The following is a 20,444-nucleotide window of genomic DNA, read 5'->3' on the forward strand; positions in this document are numbered from 1 at the left end:
CCTTTGCGTCAATGGCCGCTAGGATATCCGCTTACATGTGGGACACTCTCTTTTTACTTTCTTGACCAACTCTCGTCCCTTTGGAATCCAATATTGTTGACGCACTTGACTCAATGTGTATTCGGTTTTTCTGTTTAGATTCTGACAATGCTTGCTTTGGACGATTAATCTAGCTAATGCACTCTTCGGACTGATGATGGCGCGGCGGGATGCTTGGCGTCATAAGGCAACCTTGCCAATCCAACCCGTCCTCCAACTTGGCAAGGTAGACTAGCCAATCTTGTGGTTGAAATTTTACAAGGATACATTTGCCAGTTTAATTTTCAAATTTGCCACTTTTTGCGCGGATTATTTTCTACGTACCAAAAGCAATTTCATCAAATGGTAATAAAAATGTCTTAAACTTCACGATCACAAATCAATAAAATCATGGTCAACAATTATGATATTATAGTTATGAATTGTTTATTTTAAGTAAGTTTTAAGTGATATCATAAACTACCTTTGTCCGTCTCCCAGCCAAATGCCATCAGCGACGGGAGTTGACAAAGGATCTGTTCAATCTGGCCCATCCACTCTACTGCAATAACCAAGATTTTCATCACTTACCGCTACCTACCTGTCTTTGTACTATCTATAACTCACCTCTTACCTTTTTCATGTACATTGAACCAATTCTAGTCATACTCATTGTGATATCACTTCTAGTCAGCTATTTTATTGCCTTTACCTTCTTGACATTTTTCTTGTTTTATCAACAAACCTTTGTATAATGTACATACATCGGATTTTATTTTATAGTCATTTTTACGCCATGACATGACCAAGAGTCGCAATAAAGATTATTATCATTAAACTATATTTGATTGTTCTGCATGCTTTTGAGAAATGGAACGTTTTCATTTATTTTTGGGACATTGAAAAAGCATATTATATTTCTTGCCAATTTCTGTAAGGTATAACCGGAGCATTTTGCAGCCAAATTTGGTGCAAATTACAACTTTTGAAGGGTAATATATCAAAGCCTGTTCTATGGATTTTTATGAAATTTGAATTGAAGGCGTAACTAAGGATGCTCACAATGTCTATTAATAACGATTTCAAAAATACTATCTTCTAATAGGTTTTCAGTGGATTAATATCCTTATAAGAGCTACTTTTAATGATACATACTTTTTCAAACTTGGTCCTTGTGCTGTTTCAACAAGGAAAAATGCAACTAAAAGGCTTGGCATTTGAGCATAATCTTTTTAAGTGGAGTCGGAACCGCCGTGTCCTGACATGTTCCTAATGAAAAGTCTTAAGACCTGTTCGACCTTTTGCAAACTTACTGAACTAATTGGAGCCCAAATATTTGAAGCATATTCAAGAGCTAGCTGAACAATTGACTGCCACAGAGCTAATACCGTGATACTATCTCTTGACTTTCAAGTGCAATGTATCCAACACCACACGTTTGAGCGTGTCTACCCACCTTAAAATGAATAAGCCGATGGAATTTTCCATTATTTTCGACCACTAAGTCCAAACCACTTATGTCAAAATGTAGATTATATACGCATATGGTAAATAGATAAATACGATACATTGTGAAAATGATTGGGAAGTCTTATGGAACAACTTTCTTTTCTATGGAAAAACGCGGTATTTAAAGAATGATATGAAAAAATTTACTTTTCTCGCAAACGAAACGACCAAGAGTCAAAACTTTGAAATAAGAATTTCACCATCATTGCCCTGACTTCCAGAGTTTCTTGCTTTCAGATCTATTATTGAAATGTGCCATAAGTTGCCAAAATGAATGTCAAACAGTTGAATTTAAAGACGGCCTATGTCGGTTGTATAAGGGATTTACCGTTATCAAATCAGCTGACCCCAATCAAGTTGTTCAGGTCCGAATGAAGCATCGTCTGGATCCACAATCCCGTCCGATCCTTCCCATTGGGCCACAGATCCTAGTGTTTCGTCAAAACGCATCAGATTAGATATTTTGGCCCCCTGGCGTCATAGCATTGAACAAGAATCAAACATTATCTTTAAGATATTCGATATTGGACGAAATACACGATTTTCGAGGGACGGATGGCAGTTTCCACTTTAAACTGTGTTATCCAGGTTAGTATGCCACGAAAGCAGCATATTTTTTTTTGGTTTGGTTTTTCACGGGCTTTTCTAACCGCTACAGGGAATGTAATCCCCAGTACTATTAAAATGAAAGGTTATAATTCGTCTATTTCTTAACTTTCAATCTTTATTTGATATTTGGTCTACCAGCGAATTTGAGTTGGCAGACCGAGCTAGTCCTTGAATATAAGGTTGATCTGGAATGCTATATAAAAATTTGTCCAAGTCTGACTTGAAAGATGCAACCGGATCAAAAAGGCCTACGAATTCCCTACGAATATTAGAGGGTAGCAAGTTAAGCAATGAAGGAGCTCGAGAAAGAAGAGATGTGGACTTCATTGTTCGAACTAGCCTGGATTCTTGAGGGCTTGAAGGTGCTCTCAAAACGCACATTAAGCCTCTAAGGTCACTAGAATAAACCCTAAATCCTGGGTCGTGCCACTTTTTTATTTATTGATTGCAGCATTATGTTAACTTGTTTTAAAAGTTTGTCGGCTTTAATTTTTAGTTTTATAACAAGAAATTTGGCATTATTTTTCGCTCCACTCATCGTTAGGCTACGTACACTTGACTGAAGCTTGAAATCTTATCAAATTATAAATCCGTTGACAAAAAAACTTATCATATTTGTCATTTTTTCCTAAAATGTTATTCAAGTTGTGCAGGTTAAGCATTTTGGAATGCTATTGATAACATTGATCTAGAGTGTATTCGACTAATGTCCAATAACTTTTTCACAAAAGAATTGTAATATCAGTTTTTAAAGAGCCATGAACGAAGTTAGGTTTTTGGGTTAACAATCGACATCGCAGAGCAGTTCCAACCACTAGCTTTTTTGCATTTGTCTCCGATTAGTAATCTTAGAATATTTTGCCAATAAATGTTTGTTAGGGCCAACATTAATGCTTCGAGATTTAGGAAGTGAAGTGCTTGCCTGTAAGCAACAATGTTTCTACGCTGAGAAATTGTCTCAACCTGCTTTGAATTTTGGGAATTTGGGTTCTTGAAATCATTATGGCACAAATACGTAATCCGTATGAATTTCTATTCAGCTTTTCGTGAATTCAGGCCCCTGAGTCGGAATTTAAGATTTGTCTATCATATTACCGTCACCGGAATTAAAACGGCATAAGTGACAGATAGTGTCCAACTTAGGTAAAGGAGATAATCCGGTTTAGAACTATTGTTTCTGACGATATTTCTTCACCACAAATAACGAGCCATTTCAAAACGAGGTCTTATTGATTAAGATTTTAAATCCAAGTCTTCATGATTATTTACATGTGAGATTTGAAACCGCACTCCAGGGAAGCTCTAGATAATATTTTCATAAATAAAAAGGAGTTGAAGTTCATTCAAATTGCAAAATCTCATGGAACACGTTTAAGAAGCTATGTTGTGAGTTTTGAGCTCATACCCACGGAGACCCACATTCATCCATCCACAAAATGCACCGAAAACAACACTTAAACGTAGGATTTGACAAACTAAACAACGATGATGTGATTATCTGTATTTTCCAGAATTAAATAGCAATTTGTGCTATCGATGGAGTCAGAGTGAGGACCCCCTTGTTGTGCAAGGCCAAGATTTTCCAAAAGACTTTGTCTACAAGGAAGGACCATTCGGGAAATACGAAGGTTTTTTTGGCTTATCCCAAAGCAATCCACATCAATGCCTCCTTAATGGAGACTTGTCTAAATCATCTCGCTGGTGGTATGCTCTGGGTGCATATCGATCATTTGGAGGACAAAATATGTTTCCTGGACCTGCTACAATACCAGTCACGTTGGTGGAACTATATCTTGAATTATAATTAGTAAAGGAGCACATCTAACCATTTTTTTGTAAATATGTGTGTTTTGAAAACCACATTTCAAACTTTCCTGACTTTCTTAACCCTACTGAAAATGGAATCAATCCCCAACAGTTCAAGACGGAAAAAATTGGCATATCATATCTAATTTTTTTATATAATATATGATCCACCAACTGAGCCGGCTAGCCCTGGATAGTTATTTTCATCAGGAAATTTGATCAAAAATTTGCCCTTCAGTTTGATTTCAACGCCTATATATTTCCTACATACTGTGTTTGAGGGAGGCAAGTTGCGCAAGAGGCAACCCAAATATTTTCTACCAACTCCCCTCACAACCCACATTCGGATCTTCAATGTCCTCATTTCTTACAGCTTGCCGAGTAACTGAATGGTGCTTTGACTCTGTGATCATTCATTAACCTTCCACTTGAGTTCCATATTCTATTTTTTTTCCCGGCATAATTAAGCCGAAGACAGTTATATATTCAGTAGGAGTATAGTATTATGTACAGAGGAATGGGTGTGCTTCTGAGCCTGTTCCAAGTCCGTCGCAACATGTTGGGATATAGAGTCCCTCTTTTAGATCAGGGTGTGGTTCTCTCATGACGATGCTTCAGTTCGTATACATACATGCCCTCGTGACAAGGTAAAAGGGAACCTTATGCCTTGTCAATAAAGAAGAACCTGTTGCATTGCGTGAGAGAAAGAGAGAGTCCCTTTTTATGTTAGGTTGCATGACAGATTTACAATTACATACTTAAAAAAACAATTGGAATTTTTGAACAAGATAACTATGGGAACATTGAGATAAGGCATGAAAACAAGAGGAAATATGAAGGACAAAATTACGAAATATGTAATTACTAGTTCTTCATGGAAATGTTGATTATTGAAGTCTTGTGAAACGACATCGGAGAAGAAGTCTTTAAGGGGCTTTGTGGATTGCTAGCAATGTTGATGAATGCTGTTTCTGGGAAACCGTCAAGTCCAAGTCCAATCGCCAACATCCGATGATGGTTCGATGATCGGTGGAATGATCTTGATGCCTTTATACCGGAAGTGATTTTATTCCTATTGTTGTGAGGATGAGGCGAAGGAGATCGCGCCCTCGAAGACCTAGAAAGGCGTCATCTGCCACAAGAAGACACAATGAAACCAATATCAGGATGCGTGTCGTTTATGATAGGCTTTCAAACAATTGACGTTAACAAGAGTTGAACCAAGTATGTAGGAGTTCACGAATCTCCATCGGATAGATATCCGTTCAATGGGGTCGATTCGGACGTTCCAGTTTCTCATGGCTTCTCTTGTAGAGGTTACATTGAATTAGAGCAGGATGGCTCAAGAAGTCGGAAAGATAGCGATCGAAAGCGAGTCGATGGCCTTACAATTTTCCATCTGAGAGAAGTCCAACCAGTTCTAATTTGGTCCAAAACTGTAGAATTTCAATGGTCAGCTAAGGCGGTGATTTTGTAAGTGGTGCATGCTTTTGGATTAAAACATCATTTAGCATGACAGGATCTCCAATGGGTGGTTGCTTGCGTCTTTGGCGACAGTTTGCATGGTTCCTGGAGCCGTCTCAATGCTTTTCTAACGTAGTTTGGACATGAGATTGGATATGGCAAAGGCTGGCTTTCATCGCATTTCAACAGAAGTCCAAATTAGGCCAACAATAATCATTAGAAAGCAAAGTTTTTAAGGGATAATAAGAGGATCAATTTCGTATGATACCTCGTTGAAATTCTACCGTTATGGGGTAGTAGGGATGTTTTGAAATAAAATGAACATAGCAAATGAGAATGCAGATGGTACTGAATCAGTTTAATCGGATGCAGAGTCAAGAATCTCCCAATCAGTATGTAAGGAACGATTAGAGTAATAGTTTTCTCTTCCCATGCATCTCCTTCAAATATTCAAGGATGACGTCACAAATAGACCAAATGCATTTTATTAGGCTCTTAAAATTAAATAGGCTCTTTTTGACTAATAAAGCGTTTGCCAATTTTGATCTCAGTCAGACGTCTGTGTCAAAACAATAAGCTCTTGAAACTCAGTGCTGTGTAGGCAAAACATGATTGGCTAAACGCCACATTGCTAAGATCTTACCAACGTGGTGTGAGCTCATTCAATTTGTGCCCTCCCGGGTATGAGTTTTTAAATGCTCCTAACTTTTGACATATACTTTTGATTGAATATAAAACTGACCAATGCGTTCTGAGGATACAACCGAGTTAGCTCATATCATGGGAAATGCATTTAATCGATTGGGATTGCAAGTGCTCATTTCCCTTAATACCCTTAATATTTTATTGGTTTATTGGTGAGTCCAACTTAAGCATCATGGTGTATATTAAGTATTGGGTAAAAAGATGATGAAAAATAGAATACTATAGGGAAACACCATTTGACGAAGTTGTCATTGAGTAATAATGGCGAATAATAGAGTGATGATGGCGACAGAACGAGGGGCCAACGAGTCCCAAGACGGCCATCAATAGGTATACAGGCCCAAAGTTATAGGCCCGAGAGAAGTGCAGTGTGCAAATCAGGAATGTAACAACTCTAATCAGGATTCCCTAACATTAACCGCATTGGCACATGTAAAGAAATGTACCCCTTTAACAAATCAGCGCCCCTGCTAACCCGAAATTGAACGTTCTCTTTTGATTCCCCCCCTAAACATATGCCGATCCCGATCATAAATTAGGGAAAGGCAAAACTAACAAGGAAAAACCAAGATAGCAGAACAGACAGTTGATGTTCATAACCTGCCTTGCCATCAACTCCGGTTCAATAAGCCTCCGCTATACAATAAGGTCTATCTCAAATGTATTCACTAAGTCTTTGGACACTCCAGCATCAGTCATTTCGTCACCGGTCAATTCGGAGTCGCTATTCCGTTCATCACAATACGATAATGGAAAAAATGTACACAAGTTGCAGGTCATAAGGTTGAAATGATCGTTATCTAGCAAAAGAAGGAGGCGGATCGAAGGAGTGTATTGAACGAAGTAATGGTTTGGCTTTGCCGAGCTTCCAACGAGAGGGAATTCCACAAAGGACCAAATCTCACGAAGAAAGTGTGTTCCCGACAGAATCTTTTGAAGCAGGGCTCCTGAGAAGACAGCAGGCATCTGCTCGAGTTAGATAAGATCGGACGGAACCCACGAATTTAAAGTTGTGTTTCACAAGCACTGATCTATTGATCACTTTCCAAGCCAAGGTGAGGTTGAGGTAGAGACGCAAACTTCTCTCTCGTAGAGTTTCGATGTTTAGAGACTTTAACCGGTCAGTGTATGATTGATTTTGTAGACCTGGTAGCATCTTGGAAAATGTGCGTTGGATACGTTCGATGAAATGAATTCCAGTTTTCAAAGGCGGACCCCACACTTGCGAGCTCGTTTCCAAGAGAGGACGAACATAGACTTTGAACAGTCTTGCCAACTCATCAACATTCCTGTTGGACAATAACCTATTTATTCTGTGGACCAGCCCACGAGCTTTGGCCGCTAACTTGGTACAATGGGTGGGAAAATCTCAATTATTTATCCACATATATCCCCAAATCCTTTTGGGTATCCACTTGTTCTAAACGAGACCCTGCCATTGTATATGTACAAGGTGGTAATGCATTTCCAAATCGCGTGATTTTGGTCTTGGATTCATTAAAACACATTCTGTTTTCCTTTGCCCAACTCGTGATATTGAGTATGTCTTCCTGTTTTGCCGTGTGATCGTCTTGAATGTCAATGACACCAACTATTTTCGTTTCATCGGCAAACTTCAAGATTTAGAGAGGTTCTCTCACCTCCAAGTCGTTTACAAAGATTGAGAAAAAGGGGTCCTAGGACGCTGCCCTGTGGCACGCCAGTGCGTATAGGTTCCCAGTTTGATATATGGCCATTTAAGGCCAATCTTTGGAAACGATCCCTGAGCCATTGCTCTATCCACTTCTTCATGTATCCACCAATTCCACAATAAGCTCAAAATCTTTTTGAGTAGGATTCGTTAGTCAACGAGATTAAACGCTTTGGAAAGATCCAAATAAACAGTGTCCACAGCTTTTCCTTTGTCGATAGCCCGGGTGATAAACTCATGATGTTCAATCAAGTTCGTCTGACATGATCGCCCCTTCCGGAAACCATGTTGAGAGTCCGATCTACGCGTACTACTTGGTCCATTACTATTGATTCCATTAGTTTGCTCACCGATGACGTTAGGGAGATGACGTGTTTGAAAAAAATGACAGATGAGCTGATCTTATCTGCTATCTTAGGCTTCCTCAGAAATATATGTTTATCGTTTAAAGCCTCTCAAAAGCACAATTTGTACGATAGAGTATTGGCACAAAAGAGGAGATAGAAAAAACGGAACGAAGGTTCGGGTTGACAAAATAAAAAATGGGAGCAGAAGTAAGTAATAGCAAACACCAAAATTCAAGTTTACCCTCCGAAAAGTGGTACAGCACCGAACGCAATGAATGTCACACACATACAAAAAGGAAAACATTAGTAACGGCAAAAAAAAATACAGCAAGTGCTCTTGATAGCGATCAAGTTCTTGAACGCACAAGAAGTTTTTGATAACCGAATAACCAGGGGTAGAGCGTTCAAATGATACACCACCCGAAGAAAAAAGGAATTGAGTCGTGATGAGGTCCTGGCAAAGGGCTTGCGGACCTCTTGCTCATAATGCACCTAGTGGACGTAATGGAAACGTCACTGACTACGAGGATGACACCGTACACAGAATAGAGATTCCTTACTAACATTAGTCGATTGGATATCTTAATAAATTAACCAAATCAGCTCCAATTCTTCGTCTCTCCAACGATGGAAGACCCCAAATATGTAGGCGATCTAAATAACCAAGACCCACAGTTTCTGTTGCCAGCCTCGTCATTCTTCGATACCCGGGGGACCACACAGAAGAGGCGTAATCAAGAATTGGACGAACATATGTGCTATAAAGCAGTCGAAGCAAGCAAAGGCGTCGGCAAGCAAGATGTACTCAAGACTATCTCTGAGCCGTATGATTGCAGTCCCAAAATGTCAAAACATGCAATCTCAAGCTTGGAAGGCCAATAAACAGTCGATGCGTTTGTTGGGAATTGAACCTGATAATTGATATCTTACCCTTAGAGCAAGATTCACACTGCATTTGATGAGCAACTTAGGGCCCTCTTAATCCCCATCAAAAAGGGATCTTTTCTATGTCTAGGTACATTTGCTTGCCAAATTTTCATTGGTCGTATTGTGGGTTAATCAATGCCTGATTTTAACTGAAATTTAAGATGGAAGTAGGTAGATTTATGCCAATCACTTTTAGTTCATTGATTATTAGTAAAACAAGAAGTTTACCATTTGAGATATCATTTTCGCGTATCTTAAGTAGGAATATCTTAATTCTGATTAATCTAAGCATTATGATCAACTATGTATCAAGTTAGAGGGTTTTTTATGTCACTTTTACCCACATCTTTCAGCATCAATTATATTCACTTTTTCTTAAATGTCATTTACATCAGACATTGGTTAGACCAGAACGTGACAAATTTATGGGAATTTGGCATGCATCACCACCACAGAATCATTTTAACGGGGATTAGAACCGACGTGTATTTTCTACGAATTGAAATTCAGCGCTTGGCTTTCGCAAAACTTCTTTAAGTACTTAAATGTTGGAAGGACAATGTTTGTGGAAGAGGGTGAATTCCAAACGTTATGATTGGCCATTAAATTGGCCTTCAACCCACGAGATTCCATTTTGCGAGATTTTAAGACGGTCACCAAGTGTTTCAAAAATAGGCTTGAGTACATCATGCTTGATTTATCTCTTGTAACCGTGTGAAAAGACATATTCAGCTGCATTTTAGCCTCAATTTGGAAGAATGTGAAGGCATCTGCTTTTTAAAAAGTGAATATTTTAAGCAGTCGCAATTCAAAATAAGTGCTCACCTTCCCACATGGTGGTATCTCATTATAAACCTATTTATCTCACTTCGTGTATTGCGAAGATGCTTGAGGAAGATCATGAAGTCCAAACTTGTTGAATTTCTTGAGGTCAATGCAATGAAGTCCTTCCACCTAGCCAGCATAGGTTCCGAGCACATTTGAGCACGGTTACCCAACTGATTGAACATTTAGCGTAGGTATTGAGGGACTAGAGAGCCATGAATCAGCTGACGTTGTCTATCTTGATTTTGCCGAGGCCCTTGATAAAGTAGATCGTGGCGTTTTGCTGAGTGGACTTCATGCCATTGGGATCCAAGGCAAGGTTCTCAATTGTATAAAAGGCTTCATTCATGATTGGAAGCAAATTGTTAAGGTCGAGGGATCCCTTAGTTACAAACATGATGCCAAGTCAGGTGTTCCCCGGGGCTCCATTTTTTGATATTTTGGGTCCTTTTCATCATCTTCAATGCTCCACTTCCGGAGCTTTGTATTAGTAATGTCAGTATTTCTTCCTATGCTGATGATACAAAATTGGCAGTTGATAGGAATGGTCAGAATTCCAGTTGCCTGGAAGAGGTCCCAGACCAAATCTACTCTTGGGTTGCTGCGAATAACATGGCATTGAATGGAATGAAATTCCGCTCAATGACCTTTGGGTCGACGCCATTAGAACTCCACTATTAGATGATGAAGGTAAGGGCAGTCAGCAGACCTCATCTATGAAGGATTTAAGTGTAGTGCTTTCAGATAATGGAAAGTTCGATGAGCATATCCAGTTGAAAGTTGGTAAAGCTTTTAAAATGAGTGGCCCGCACACAGATCTTTGTGGCACACTTGACGTGACTTGTGCCATGATGAGAATGATCCATTAAGATTTACTTTTTGTCTTCTGTTGCAGAGTCATTTTGTAATCCACTGGTTCAGGTTTCCACAAATTCATTCCAATTCGCTCCAATGCCTGAGTTAGCCAGGAGTGGCTTAGTGTGTCAAACGCCTTCGAAAAGTCGATATAGACCACATCAACCTTTTGCCCGGTACCAACTACTCGTAGATCTGTTAGTTTTTCCATGCATTCCAATAAATTTGTAACACATGATTTTCTTTCTTTGAAGCCATGCTGGCCATGATCTGTCTTGAAACCGGTTTCAAAGTATTCAAATATTTCGTCCTGAATGTATTTTCTCCATGCTCTTGCACACAATGACAGCTAAGCTATATAGTCTGTAATTTGCAGGAGCTGACCTTGAACCCTTCTTCTTCAAAATTGGGCAAATATTTGCATCCCTCTGTTATGTCCGGATCGATGTTCCCTTCAACATGGCTACTGATCGAGTGACGTTATTGAGCAGAAAAGATACATGAATGAGAATATCACATCTCTCTCTCCCCCCCCCCCCTTTTTTAGTACACGCGGAGGATATGATAAGAAATAATTTTAAAGGATGATTGACAAAGAATAGTTTTAAAATTCCCGCTCTCAAAAGTGAACTTGAGCAAATTGATGGGATACGAGAGCACAACATAGCTGAACGTGAAAAATAAACAACGGCCCTATAATAACAAAAAATCGTGGAGGAGGAATCCCAAATGCAATTAAATGAATTGAACCCAATCATTAAACCGAACGACACGTTTGGATGGATTCTGTGGCTGCGGCAAGATCACCGTCTTCGATTATTGGAATTGGGTTGGAGATGGCCGTTGCTGACGGTGGTGACTGGGAATCTTGGGTTGAAGTGTCGCAATGGAGGAATCTTTGGTTTCGTCGGAAAGCGTCTCACTGGTGAGACACACTGCCGACGTAGTAGTTGCCTTGAGACGGGCCACGAAAGGATAACCACTGTAGCGATCAATGAGAACAGGAAAGAATGTCCACCCAAATCAAACAGGTCAATCGAGACCTTCTCCATTGGGTGTGTGGCAATTTCTGGAAAAACCGGCTCAGGAGCGAGGGCAGGAAGACAAGATAGACATATGGGACAGCCAGCCACTCGGAAGTCTAACGTCATTGGTCATTCCGGCCAGAAATAGAGTTGCCGAGCTAGTTCGCAGGTTTTTTTGTCATCCCAGAGTGAGACTCATGGAGAAGATCGAGGATCCTCTTCTCGCAGAACGAGGGATGATGATGCGTGAACCCGATACCAATAAGTTATGTTCGATGCGCATGGAGTCAAAGACACCCTTGTATGGTTCAAATGAGCCGAAAGTTGACCTTTAGAGACACAGTCTCGTAATTCAGTGTATTCAGAGTCGATGTTATCTCTAATTATGTTCATGGCTGGGTCTCCCGCGTCTATTGCTGCACAAACATCAACTTCTTGAGATGGATCAGCGGGGAAGAAAGGCGCACGGCTCAGAGCGTCAGCAATGTAATGAGATTTTCCCGCTGACCATACCACCGCAAACGAATACATAAGGAGGCGTTCCGCATCCGTTGGAGCTGATCATTCCCCAAGGCACGAGTGGTTGCTCGAAGATTCCAATAAGAGGACGGTGGTCCGTTATGATAGAAAAAGAAGGCATTCCACGCAAGTAAAAATCGCACTTAGTTATTGCCCAAACTATTGCAGAGCATTCTAGTTCTATGTAGCGTAATTTCGCTGTGCAGGAGTGAGTGAGCAGGATCCACATTGAATCAGGCGAGGACGAGAAAGTAGAATTGCGCTGGATGAGGGCATATCCCAGCCGTGAAGCCGTGACGCGTCTGTAAGAGCTCCGTTGCAAGTGTGGGGTCAAAAGGATGAACCACGGCTGAGGAACACAAGAGTTCTTTAGTGAATGTAAACTCGTGTTCATGCACTCATGCACGTCATTGGTCATTCCCGGCCAGAAATAGAGTTGCCGAGCTAGTTCGCAGGTTTTTGTCATCCCAGAGTGAGACTCATGGAGAAGATCGAGGATCCTCTTCCTCGCAGAACGAGGAATGATGATGCGTGAACCCAATACCAATAAGTTATGTTCGAATGCGCATGGAGATTCCAATAAGAGGACGGTGGTCCGTTATGATAGAAAAAGAAGGCATTCCACGCAAGTAAAAGTCGCACTTAGTTATTGCCAAACTATTGCAGAGCATTCTAGTTCTATTGTAGCGTAATTTCGCTGCACAGGAGTGAGTGAGCAGGATCCACATTGAATCAGGCGAGGACGAGAAGTAGAATTGCGCTGGATGAGGGCAATCCCAGCCCATGAAGCCGTGACGCGTCTGTCAAGAGCTCCGTTGCAAGTGTGGGGTCAAAAGGATGAACCACGGCTGAGGAACACAAGAGTTCTTTAATGAATGTAAACTCGTGTTCATGCACTTCAAGCCATATGAAAGCGTTCACTTTCTTCAAGAGTTTCGTAGGTGAACTGTGGAGTGGGCGAGATCAGGTAAAAAATAAGCAAGTTGATTGGCTAAACCCAAAAATGATTTTGAGATCGGACACGTTTGCAGGTCGTGGAAAGTTTTTGATGGAGGAGAGTTTTGAAGGATCCGGCTTTATACCCTCCGAAGTTGCCAGAAATCCTGCAAACTTACAGCCTGACCAATCTCGAGCTTGGCTAAAGATAATTTAATGCCCGCAGTCCGGCAATGATCAAGGACTATGCAAAGACGAGAAAAAAGAAGAGCTCTGGTTGGCGCCTGGACGAGCATGTCGTCGACGATTTTGAGGAGCCATGGTAAGTTAGCAATAGCTTGCATCAGTTCGGATATTGAATTCGTCAGAACTCGAGTTCAGTCCATTGGGGCTACACAATAACGGTAGCGCCTGAGGGCAGGAGAAAGTTGTAAGATCAGCACTGGCATTGTCAAGAGGAACTTGATAGTACCCGTGTACCGCGTCTACTTAGCAAACCAACAAGAATCGGGTTTTAATCTGTCGGATGAGGTCTGGGACGGACGAGAACGGATGTACGGGTCGTTTCACTGCCTTGTTGAGGATGCGGTAATCTGTGACAAGTCTCACTTTCTTGCCACCCGGTTTGCCCACGAAGTGGGCGGTGAGCACCAAGGGGTTGGCCAGGTGACTTTCTCAATGGCTCTTGCTGAAATTAATTTGTTAATTAATTCATCTGCATCTCTTGATAATGAAATGGAATAGGTCGAGCTGTAGTCACCTGGCATGGTTTATTGTTGGCTTTCAAATCGAGATCTATCCTCATTTTAGGCCCCTTTATGAACCGGATGCTTCTCCAAGGGATGTAACCAGGACATCTCGTAGTCAGCTTTTATCTGGTCAATATCATCTGGTATCCAAATTTCGGCAATCTTCAAAATAGAGGCTCAGCCTCGCCAAGTTGACGTCCCACGTAATCTGTCAAGATCTCATCTTTGCTACGGAATCCTCGCTTTGAAGGCCCCCAAGCCCGCTAATAAAGTCATCCTGGGCATATGCTTGATGAATGACAGCGGGGAAGGCCTCTGGTAAAATGTCAAGAGCCACAAGATCATGCCAGCTTATAAGAGCTGGTCCGGCAGATCGGTTGGAAACAATGGCATTTATTGTGATTGTTGGTCCGTCGGAGGCAGATGCCGAAAAAGAGACAGAACCTGTTTGTTAAGGACGGTTCCATTTGCAGCCAACAAACGAACGCGTGAAGTGGAAGGTATTACACCTTTGGGAAGAGCTGAAGCTGGAAGAACAGTCCGTGAAGCACCTGTGTCAGCAATAGCAAGTAGGTATGTCGAAAGTCCGTGAGTAAAGTTGCACCGAAGTTTAATATCCGGAGTGTCTCTCGAGGACGTGATAGATGAGACCCGAGCCGACGATGGACTGTGGTGACGAAAGGGGTTGCATCGCGACGTGAAGGTTTTGAATACCTTCTGGTGGCCGTCCTTGAGAAGGGGACCATGGGCGGAGTGTTAAGTTGTAAACGCCTCCCCAGCAAACTCGAGCCAAGTGTCCAGTCCTGTTACATTTTAAACAGCGTATCTCTCTCGCTGGGCACTGGTTTCGACGATGGAAGTTTGCCCGCTCCGTCACTTTCTTCTTGAGTAATGGCGTCGACAAGGACTCGCGGAGATGCAATTTGTTGGGTGTCCCTGGCAGATTCGAAGGTAGTACCGGTTGAGAGTTTAACCTGGCGAGGCTGGGATTTTGGTACGTCCGCATAGCTTTATGAACAAATCTGGCTCATCTCTGCAAGCGTATATGGTTTGAAACATGTAGAGTCGTCAGACATTAGTCAACGCTGCTAGGCTATCATGCCCAATGTTTCGCAGCCTGTGATAAATCAAGGAGCTTTTGTCCACGTTCCTTTTTTTGTTCAAACCAAAGGAGTCTTCGGCGAAAAACTGGATGAATTTCCAGAAAGCGCGATTCCAAACGCTTCAAAAGCATTCAGTTAGTGATGTTGCAATTGAATGTTTCTGCGTAGAATTGTGGCGAGAGCTCCTCTACCCGACTGAGAAAAATTCCTTTTCATCATCCACATCCAAGGTGGACATATTTGAAGCAGTGTGGAAAGCCTTGAATTTATGATCCACTCTCTCATTTCAGAGGGGGTAGACTCTTGCGAAAGAAGTGGAGGCTTTAGATCACTGACCGGTTTGAAATGAGCATGATAGTGATTCGCCACCTTGGATCTACCTTGACCGCGCTGATGATATCATGCGACCAGCTTCTCCAAGGGAATCCCATTAGTTGATCTAGCAGAGGTTTGTGCTCAAGCTCAGCCTCTGGCCTCTGAGATAGCAATTTCGTCGACGATGTCAGCGATCTTCTCTATCCAAGTTTGAAGGCCATCAACAAGGTTATTCATGCGTACCAAGTCGGGCAATTCTCCAGATGCAGGTCTTGAAGAAACCGCCGTTCCCTCGTAAAATGACCTTTGTGGGATCGAATGGACGCGCGAGTGAGGCCGTCGACATCTTGGAGGCCATCCTCCCTGTCGCCTTCTCTTCCTCCTTGGGATTTGCGGTTGCCATGGGACAGATAAAGTCAGACCACTGGTCTGCAAGCAAGTGAAGCGGTCAGAAGATTCGATGATTGGTCGGTGTGGGCTGAACCAAGTGGAGTGTAGTAGTGGGAGCAAAGAGGCCTGTTAACTGTTGTAAGGTTACGGTTCATACCAACTGGGCATGTTAATGTCCGGATCGATGTCCTTCAACATGGCTACTGATCGAGTGACGTTTATTGAGCAAGAAAGGCAAAACGAGCTGACCGACAGCATATACATGAACATGAAGAAATATCACACCCCCTCCAATATCTGAAGGGACAAGCCATCCTCCTGCATGGGTCTGTTATACCGGATGCGCGGAAACCGCGTCCTAGAAGCTGAATTTGTATTACTCCTTAGCTTGGATAAGAAATGAGCAGTTATAAAGATAAAATGTGATAATGAAGTATGTCCAGGAATGAATAGGTTGTTCATTTTCTTAAATGCCACCTGAACTTAACACATGCCAAAGACATGACAGGTCCTGACCACGTACTCCTTATCCAAGTTGACCCATGCCTTGGACCCTTCTGTCTCCAGAGCATGATCAGAACCATGATGCTAAGCTTAGACCTTGGTCTCAATATGCCCCCAGATACTGTAGTAATGGAAGCATCAGAGCATGTTTGACGGTCTTGTTGTGCTAGAGCCCATTGGCTTACTGAAGCAATGTTAAGGTCTGAACCTTTGTCACCGCTTTTGATTGAAGTCCTAAAGTGTTGATTACACCCTGCCTATCGTTTGTTGATGGCAAATCCATGTCAAATGCCATCTTCATAATGAACCGCCTGGGATTCTGAGTGACCTTGGCACTTGCATTTTTGCATTTTTTTGCATTTTTCCTTGTCACTGTCTACTTGTTGACCATTCGGATTCTTAAGTGATGGAACTCCTCTCTTGATTGTTTTCAGTTCTCATAACAGTATAACTTTAAAATCCTTGGCATTGCATATCTCGCTTGTTGATTCTCAAACTCTATGTTGGCTACAAAAACTTCCTTCTTTTCGCTTGATTCTTCTGATTTTAGTCATTAAGCAGAGATTCCAAGTTTCCTCTTCCCTGTGGAATTCCAATATCGCTGTTTTTTGCGAAGAGTTCCAAACGATATTCTGATTCAGTCAAACAGACTTGTTCTTGCGACGCTTTTGGAGTGGAACAATTTTGATTGGATTCCATCCAATATGATCTTTCAGCTGTTCCATGCCCCCCTCAAACAGACTGGCATCGGAATGATACCATGCCACTTGACTTGTACAAGGCATGCTTCTCAGTTTAACTAAGTTGGCCCTGTTCAAATCAGGGATCCATTCAACGTCGGTGCTGCATTGTCTGCCTGGGAAAATAAAACACCTTGATAATGTGATGGTCACTCAGATAGTTTACTGTGTCCAACTTGAACTTCATGTTACTGACTCCGGAAACATTGTAAGACAAGATCAAGTATGTTGCCATGAATATGAGTTGGAGTCATTATTTCCCTAAATCGGGTTACTCTTTGGTGACCCTGTACATCCTTTGTGTTGCAACTTGAGATGCATATAAAAATTTTCCAGTAGCTTGGTATTTCTACACGGTGAACCCATTTCCAAGCAATGAATTTTTCCGGGTCGAATCAAACTTCAGCTCAGACGGTCTCAAGGCTTCGTTGATTTTGTGTGACTTGGTCTGGACTCGGAGGTCGTATCATTCGGGGATGTGCCTAAAGACACCAAAAGTCTGGACTCGAGTATCCTTGTATCCAGAAACCTTAAAAGCGGCCATTGCAGCTTTGTTACAGGAATCCATAGACTGTCTGCAAATTTGACCTCGTTCTTCATGCATTAGTGGCTCAAGTGCTCTGGGACGTACTCATGCGTCATAAAAAAAATACTGGTAACTCTTTTTTGTTCTACATCCGGAAATAAATGAGTTACGGAGACAAAACAAAAAAGCAAAGGACAGATGTACGTTAGGCGGAAAGTAAATGATGAGAAAAAAGCCTTTACTGCCCTCCTCGCGCGGACTATCCGAATGTGAGGCTTTTAAGGTCACTTGGGTAAGGTGCATTTATGGCATGAAGAAAGCCTATGAAAGATTATTGTTGATTCAAAGAATTGGGGTGTTATAGACTTTTGATTCACAAGAGGAATGAAAACGTCTAGAAGGAAATCCAGAGTGAAATTTGTGGGCGATGGCCGGGCCAGATCGAAATGCTGAAGTTGCCCGTGGACAAATCATCAAATCCGTCAGCTAATCAAGTTTTTGGAAGAGGGAAAGCCTGTAACTGATGAATAATGTAAAACACTCTAATTGTGAATATGATTATCCTAGAGCAACTAATGATAAATTCACAATCAAAGGCTTAGATGCTAGCACAACCATTTTTCGCACAGCAATGTCTCTTTACCCTCTCAACCTCCGCTAGGAGCATCCTTATTATTTTAGTGCTTTAATCTTGAGAGTCCATAGGGGCTTCAACTCCTTATTCAGCCTCAACAGCTCCTCTGCGTTCCGTCATCATCTGGAGGCATGGATGAACGACAAGAGCAGGGCTGATTTGCAACTTAAGTTGACTAATGTCACAAGAGCTCGCAAATGAAACTTCGGCTCAAAATTAACAGAGATATGAACATTTCAAAACTTGTGGGTCCCAAAGTCCATTTTCTTTATGACGTATCCGCACTTGACATCATCACGCTTTGCCTTCCGCGATTTCTAGATAGAACGGCCTAGTGCTAGGATCCAAATTCCACTTCTCCACTTCTTGCAATCAATTTCGATAGAATCACCATTCCCTTAATCAACTTGTTAATGAAATTTTGGCTTATTTATCAAGAATCATAACGTGGAAACTCGCGGATATTCACCTCTGCGCTAAGCAAATTGCTTTTTTGATCCAACCTCAACATATCAGAAAATAAATCAAAACGTGCCAGATTTGTGCAAAAAAACTCCGGCTTGTTGCTCCTCCCCGATTGTACTTTGTTTCGATTGGTTCAAGCAACAAGTCTTCCGTAAGAATTGTCCCATATTCTTCACTACATATGGCAAAAGAAAAGCTTCTGCAATACCCATATCCACGAGAAAGGGCAAAATGGGTGTCTCTAAAATGAGTTGGAGGGAGCACACTTAAATATCTATGCGCTTTTTTTATCGAAAATTTAACCAACTGAGACCTCACCAAGTCCTCTTCTCACATCGGACAAAGCAACTTCGAACAAGATGGAAGATCAACAAAAAACATATTTCGTTGCCTCATATTCCATTGAGACTACGTATCATGTAATGAACGTATGTGATCATCATGGGAAGGAAATATGGCCAAGGGAAAACACGTTGGATGTACCGCAACTAGTTAAAGCTTCCTTTCCCCATGCTCTTCTTGCCGGCCTGAATAAACGTTCGCTCGTATTTCCGAACATTGCTAATCCAAGACCAAAGACAAGGAAAAATTTGAGAAGCAGCACTGAAAGCGGTTGTATCAAAACTTGGATATATAAGGACCCAAGAATTCAGTACCCTCTGAGAGAGCAATGCGCACTTAACTGACCATTGGCCTCTTTAAGGTCGATTCGGACTCTAGAAAAAATTCTAACTATGACGGACCGTTCAAGAGTTCAAATTATTTGGAAAGCCATGATAGAATACGTGGCAGCATTACTTGGAGACCATCCGAGATCGACCTGTGGTGCCCCAAGTCACTCCGGTTACTGAAGGAACATCATTCCGACGAGAAGCTCCCGAATACTCCAGAGATTGGAAGGACATCATGAAGGAATGTTGGAGAGAGGATCTTGCCCGGAGTCTCACTTGGCATTCCGCCCAATTTCCACGCCCTACTTCCACGACGCGCCAACAAGCTCCCTGCAATGTGTGCTGATTATCTTATCTGATTGGCAATCGGGTGCATGGATTCTTCCCTGGATGCCAGTCCTGCTTTGCACGGAGTTTGGAATGCGTCATGATGAACTTGGTTGGGGCAATAACGTTGAACTGCCTGCAACAAAATTTCTTTTCCGATCCTGGCGGAAAAGGCGCGTGGTGATTTCAAAGGGACCGCTAGCGGATGGCGACTCTAGTAGCTATGCCTCATGCGAGAATCGAAGGCCACCCACAAACATGGAAACAGATGCCATAACGAATTAGTCGCTTTACACATCAAAATTGCACATTGCTCGCTGAAAGAGCTGGCTTACTAGCTGGAAGTTATGCGTCGCGGTGTTTCGGAAGGGGTGGCGTGACGAAAGATCAGAGTCTGAGAGGAGAAGATCCCTCAGGAGAGCCAATCGAGCAAGATAAGCAAGGGCCTGTATTCCGTTTGTTACGTCGCTGCTCTGGGCACCACTTCGTGTTGCTCTTTTGACAACCTTTGGAGCTGGGCCCGATTGCAAGAAGAAGACATTTGGCTTGCACGTCGGACGCTGCAGTATGCTCCCGGCAGCGCGTTCATTTGTCCGGAATACAGACCGATCTTGAACGTGTGGAGATTTGCCCAGTCCTGAAGTTTCAACCCACACAAAGGATAGCTGTGTTAACTTTGATTGCTCTACCATGTGCGTACAGGATGCAGAGGCGATTGTAAGCTCTTTCAACGTAGATCCTCTTTATCTTCAGCACAAATTTCAAGGCCAAATCACCGATACCGC

At 42.0% G+C, this 20,444-nt stretch overlaps 1 pseudogene; it reads right to left on the reverse strand.

Moving 5' to 3' along the window:
• Positions 1–12,532: 12,532 nt before the first annotated feature.
• Positions 12,533–20,444, reverse strand: part of LOC131879611 (aromatic-L-amino-acid decarboxylase-like) — an 8,999-nt pseudogene continuing 1,087 nt past the window's right edge.

This window comes from Tigriopus californicus, chromosome 4 (genome assembly GCF_007210705.1).
Source record: "Tigriopus californicus strain San Diego chromosome 4, Tcal_SD_v2.1, whole genome shotgun sequence".
Lineage (NCBI taxonomy): Eukaryota > Metazoa > Arthropoda > Copepoda > Harpacticoida > Harpacticidae > Tigriopus > Tigriopus californicus.